The sequence below is a fragment of the Stylophora pistillata genome, chromosome 8 (assembly GCF_964205215.1).
Source record: "Stylophora pistillata chromosome 8, jaStyPist1.2, whole genome shotgun sequence".
Lineage (NCBI taxonomy): Eukaryota > Metazoa > Cnidaria > Anthozoa > Scleractinia > Pocilloporidae > Stylophora > Stylophora pistillata.
This window is the reverse complement of record NC_142526.1, coordinates 22,665,943-22,672,174: the sequence shown is the minus strand read 5'-3', so window position 1 is coordinate 22,672,174 and position 6,232 is coordinate 22,665,943. Positions and strand designations below refer to the sequence as shown.

Below are 6,232 nucleotides of genomic sequence, written 5' to 3'. Positions count from 1 at the left end.
CCATTGTCGAATCCCGTTTAATCTATCGATTAAGCAAAAACCACTTTACGCGCTACGAAAACGTTTTTTAATCACTTAATGAAAAGCAGAAGAGCTTTTTATGGTTTTGAGTCAATAATTTATCTCCTATAAACAAAATAACAGCATATTTTTGTGGCGTCCTACCTTCAACCTGAAAAGTGGCGTTCTGGCGTCTGCGACGTGACCACGCGAACGTCATGACATGCGCAGTATGTACATAGTTCCTCTAATGACTTCCGGTAGGCGTTCGTGACCTCAAGAACGTCTGGTGCTTAAGCTCTCTAATATCAGGCTTATAGTTCGGCTGGCATCAAGTCCACTTGAGATCAGACATGAATTTTACACCCTAATTACTGATAGTTCGTGTAAATTACAATCAAACTTATCTCCACATCTCCTCGATGTCACTGGAGACAATGGGGAGTTTGTCGTTCATGCTCAGCACTTGTCCGAAGAGGACAACGAGGTCATATCAAACTCTTTCATGCAAATTGTTCTTGTTTATCAATCAATCCTTTACCTTATTTTTTAAAGCCAACTGGTCCCCAACCCTTTCGGTCAAACAGCCATCATTCCATTAAACTACAGTGAGACAATTCGTCTTTTCCAAAAAAAGATGCAGGCAAACCTGCTTTTTGTTAAAGATTGAAAGCTGCACCAGCTTTTTACACTCTCTTCTAACGAGCAACCTGACTTTCACAGATTTCACTAGGAAAAATTCTCAAACTCCATTGCAACGGAACAGCCCTGACGCCCACTCAGGACGTTTCCGAATCATTTCCAAATGTTTTTTTTTTAGGGGCGGGGGAGGGAAAGTCAATTATCTGACCGTTAAGGCTTAGGACCAATTTCATTGAAATTACAAGAATCGTATCAGAAACACGAACATTTAATTTCGCATATACGAAAGTTTCTTGAGCGTTTTTTTTTTTCATTTCAAGAGCTAAGGCCTATTTGCGCAGAAAACAAATTAACTCAAGCCATCTATTCATCGTCTCTATCTTATATTACAGACGAAATGGCAACAAAATTTGTCAACAAAATGCTACTGTTACAAAAGTAAGTGGTTTAAGGCAGGTAGGGGCTAATTTCCTGGTAAGTAAGTAGTTATTCGGCTGTGAGTTTTTCTCAGTTTTCGTCAAACTGCCGCCATCTTGAACGTTACTTCAAACATGTTGATGGGTGATTCATCAGTTAGGGAAAAAATTATGTTAAAGGCACTCTTTTCCTGTTGTCCCTCTTATCAACGTGCAAGTGTTTCACAGAAATCCTTTTTTTCCTGTGATAGATGTTTTTGGCATGATTTGGTACATGCAGTGATTCCTTCGAAAATAAAACGATTTTTCACCATCACATTACGGTAAAGGAGATTATTACTTGTCTAAAATAATTGATTACCAAGAGTGCCTCTAACTTTATTTTTGACTTTTTCGGAACTCAGAGCTTTAACCCTCGAACTATAGTTTGACATCTCTCGTGGGAAGCCTTTTAGGATTATTTATACACCCTGAGACTACGCAAAAACCGAGTCTAGGAAACGATTCTGGCGTCAGAACCTCTTTAACGAGGATATGTCTTTGAGTATTACACAACTAATTGTTTGCAAGGTTTCACTATAAATTTAAGTTTGTGAAAAGACATCATTCAGGGATTCAGTAAGGACGTATAGGTTACACTTACTTCTCAGGAATGGACAGCAAGACCGTCATGTTTGTATTTTGCGTTTTGTTGGCAGTTAGTTTCATGTCCGAAACAGAGGCAGCTTACGGTCTTCACCCAGACAATAATGGGAAGAGATCACTGGTCAGTTTGGTATATTGCTATTTCTTTCTTACTTCTTTGAATTCCGTAACTTTTTTCGGTTATGGGTTACAGCAATGCAGTCAAACGAACGCCTTCGTCGTAATCAAGTAGAAACTGTGTTCGGACAGAACGAGGCCAAAGCTTACCCTGCTGTGATTTTCTCCTAATACTGAAGGAGAGGAACATTTCTTTTCTTAAAGCTGTGTTAGCTCCAGAGTTATTTTTTGCTCAGTTTACCGTAACGTTTCTCTAGATACGAAAAAGGAATGGTGCTAATGATACAATGATACTTTTAAGAATTCATTGATGAATGTAGACGAGTATATTTTTCTTCAGTTAACCCTAAACCAGGCTGTTTTTATTCACTTTCAGAAATTAAGTGATGTCCGAAGGAATATCAGGAGCATATGCGCTACCATGAACGATGTTTGCCAAAGGGAAAGAGACGAACTGCAGGATTTTAATCAGTTAAAGATGTAAATAGATTGCTGGTTGAGCTAAACCGATGACTACATTTAAACGTGTTTACTGATTGCAGAATGAGTTAAGCTAACTACAACATTTCAGAGGTTACAGTCGAAACCCAATTGTAAAATCAATAAATTGTGAACAAATACTTTCTGAGTTTTTCTTTTGATCTCAAATAAGTAAAATTCTATTTTTATTATAAGATTGCGATCAGTCAGAAAAAAATGAGAGGATACTTTCATGATTGTCGTCATTAGTAATTGGGTCGTTAGTGTTTATAAACGAGTTTCATTCATCTATTGGAAACAAACATTCGAGCCGTATTTTTACAACACCAGGTTAAAACATGACTTCATCAAATTAGCACTCACACTAGGTTGAAAAAAGCCTGCAGAACAGGCTTAAACTTTGGCGCTTTTAAGTCGAACGGAGGCGCGCACGAGGCGAGGGCGAAGTGCAAGTCACGCGCTTGGGGTGAAGCGCGAACTCAATCTTAACGATCACATCGGAAACATTGCATACACAAGACGCTTCCAAAACCTTAAGATATCCTCGTTGCTTAAAGACCAGTCTGTATGCTACAACATTGCTAAAGTCAAACAAATAGCTTAGCGTTTAGGTGAGCAAAGATGTGTTTCCTTAAGTAGACCTAAAATGAATAGCAAATGCCTTCCGTTTTATGTGTGGTTTTGAATCCTGGTGACATAATCGGCTTTGTTGATAATGAATCCTTATGGTAACATCATGTTACCAAAGGCATTGATTTTGTTCTGTTGAGTTCACTTTTTAGCACTCTCCAATGTATTTTCGTTTGACAATGCGAGTAAGATGGATAAGTTTGATTTTTTAGGTTTTATACTTCATTTCAGAAGATGGGTAGGTGATGTGAAGAATTCTTAATAGAGTTAGAGTTTGTTCTTTTTGTAAACGGATTTCAGAGGTGCAGGGAGGGTTCGTTCGCTCTAACGAAGGGCAAACGCTCAAAACGTCAGCTTCGAAACTCTATACGGTGGCCAATTTACATTTTCATCTCAGTTGATAAAAGCAAAACTAGCTTGTTACTACCATCGTAGCAGCAACAATTAAAATTGCGTACATGAATTTTCTAAGTATTTCTTTAGATCTCAAAGAATTGGACACCTTTTATAATCATAAGACTTCAATCAACAGAAAAAAAATCCGAAACAAAAACGGCTGTCTAATAAAAAAAGGAGACTGTCACGATAGTCTTCATCAGTGATTAGGTCGACAATGCTGACACGAAACTGTGCCGAAAAAATAAATTACAGAAGTGTATCTTTTGAGTAATTATCTCTATCTCCAAAGAACTGAATTTCCTTTTTTTACTCGGACTTCCGTGGGAAAGCCCGAGTCTTAAAGTGGAAGCCGTTCTTGGTGGCCAGAAGGGGGTTCATGGTCCCAAGCGTTCCTTGTGTAAAGCCAGGGAAAAAAAAATGGGGATGAGGGTGCGACAACCTGTGTTATCATGTGCTCGCTCTTCGTAAACAACATAATTTACAGAATGCTATGCTTTGAGAAGATTGCGTTGCAAAGATTCCTGTCCTATACGCTCATCTCGCATACAAGCGCACACGCCGTTCGTGGTAGGCCCACACTAAATGATGTCGATCGTTTTCTGAATGGGCCGGTCCACGAACTCTATAGCTCGAAAGCCAGCCAAATGTGAAAAGTACATACTGGTTCTCACGAGTTAACAAATGAGCCATATGTGAGTTCAAACTTCGAAAATACAGGCAAAATTGTGACAGCCGATTTAACAACACACTATGATGCTGAGACGAACACCTCACGTGCTGAAAAAATTAAGAATGTTCGTGAACACAACTTCGAAGGTGGCGCTAACAACAGCGAATTGGTTAAGGATACTAACAGAATCGAAGCAACTTAAATAGTAAGATTAAATATCTAAGCTCAGGGTATCCATTCAACATCCTGTTTCTGTTAATGGTATTATATCGGGTTCAATAATTGTAAATTACGATTTGGTATTTCGTACATATAATCACTATTACTATTGTACAAGCGATCGTAAATGGTTTGCTCTTTGTATGGAGTTGTATGTGCTTAGTAGAAGAAATGGTGAATACTCTTGATGACTGTGATCTACTAGAAAAAATTGTCAATATGAGTACTAACTCATGTTGAGCTTCATGATATGCGAATTTGGTAGGCCGTATAGTAGACTGTTACAATAATCTATTCTACAGATTGGAGACGATGTAAGAGAATTCGATGGTCAACGGTATCAAACGCGGCGCTTAAGTCAAGAAGCACAAGCAACGTGGCGCACTGATCTTCCATGTTCATCAAAATATCATTCGTGACTTTAAGTAGTGCAAGCTGTTTTCATTCTCAGGCTGTGAAGACTTTTTAGTCTAATCAATCCTTATTCTCACAAAAGATTTCATGGCTACTCGGTCGTTTGGCAAACACTGGCTAAACGGGGCTACGCAGCCACACAGCCATAAGAAATATGTCCTTGAATACTTGCAAACAAAATACCTTTGTCGATCAACCTCTGGTGAATTACCTTTCTAGGAAAAATGGTAAAGGAAGCTATGTGCTGTGATGTTCGCCCCTTGGCCAAACTCTAACCATTTATACTTTTCTGTTCAGCCAATATTAAATTGCAAAAATTTCCGTGTAAGTGCAGTATAAGACGACTCGCCTCTTGGCCATCGTCATCTTGCAAGAGTAGGAAGAAGCTGGAAAAACTGATGGGAATGAGTTTTCGTTGTTTGAAATAAAAGATGAACTAGATGAAAAAGTTGACCTCAAAAATTAACCTTTTGAAGGTTAACAAAACTCCAGGTTTCCTCAATATTTTCTGTACCTTTGCTCCCGAAATGACACCTTTTAAGATACAACTTGACGAGGAAGGAACTCTATTCAAGCGGAATATTCCCGACACCAACTCAAGATCGCAGATATATATACTTTAACCTCTCAATATCTTGTTAACTTTTGTCTTCTTTTAATTTCGGTTAACTAAAGATTTGAAGGTGTGGACCAACAAAAGGAATACTTTTATACAAAGGAATAAAAATCGCTAAGAATCGTTCCGCAAAGAATAAAGAGAATTTGGGTTTTCTTATATACGACGGTTCCTTAAATGATAACTAGGGACACATCCTTTATATTTACCACCTTGCTCTATTTCCGAAAAATAAACCTCAACAACTATTCCTTTTTTCCTCTTCAACTTGTCTATCTTAGATTATAAAGGAAAATTCGACAGGTTCGTGAAATTTCAGCTGTCCGAATCATTCATTCAAAGCTAGCAAAATACCAACAGAATCAGCTATGGTATGTAAAAAAAAAAATGCTTCCAATACAAAAATTAGTGGTTTTGGGAAACTATAAGCTAGTTTCCTAAAAAGGAAGGAGCCTGGAAATTGTAGGTTTTCTTCTGTTCCATCTAGCCACCGCTATTTTGAGGTAGGGTAAAGGAACTTAGTCCTTCAATCGTTATTTCGTCGTGTAGATTGATGGTACATAAATTAAAGACACATTTACTTAAGTACCCAAGAGATGTCCAAGCACTCCTTTGCTGTTGTCCCACTTAACAGTATTTCATGTTATGGGCAATTACTGCCAACTCTTATTTACCTTATCAAGTTTTTAGTGACAATAGAAACTTGTCTTTTCGTTCAATTTCTTGTACTATTTTTTTTTTTTTTTTCATAATCAAAAATGAAAAGTTTCTCAACAAAAGAACACAATTTTTTTCATCACTGACTGATTAAAAAGGATACCTGTTAACTTATTTTTTATTTCTCTGGCAACCCAACCTTTACTTTAAAACTACAGTTTGATCTTGTCTCGTAGGGGCAGCTATAAGGCAATTTGCACATCCTGTGATAAAATTAACCACGCCACGGAAACGATGTTGGCGTCAAGGGAACTGTACAGAGGGTAC

General features: G+C 37.9%; 1 long non-coding RNA gene across 1 annotated transcript; it reads left to right on the top strand.

The window, feature by feature from the left end:
• The first annotated feature begins 1,561 nt into the window (after positions 1–1,561).
• On the top strand, positions 1,562–2,440 carry LOC111325280 (uncharacterized). The gene is made up of 2 exons (XR_002694312.2): positions 1,562–1,824; positions 2,197–2,440. It is a non-coding gene; the product is annotated as an uncharacterized LOC111325280 (long non-coding RNA).
• Positions 2,441–6,232: the final 3,792 nt, after the last annotated feature.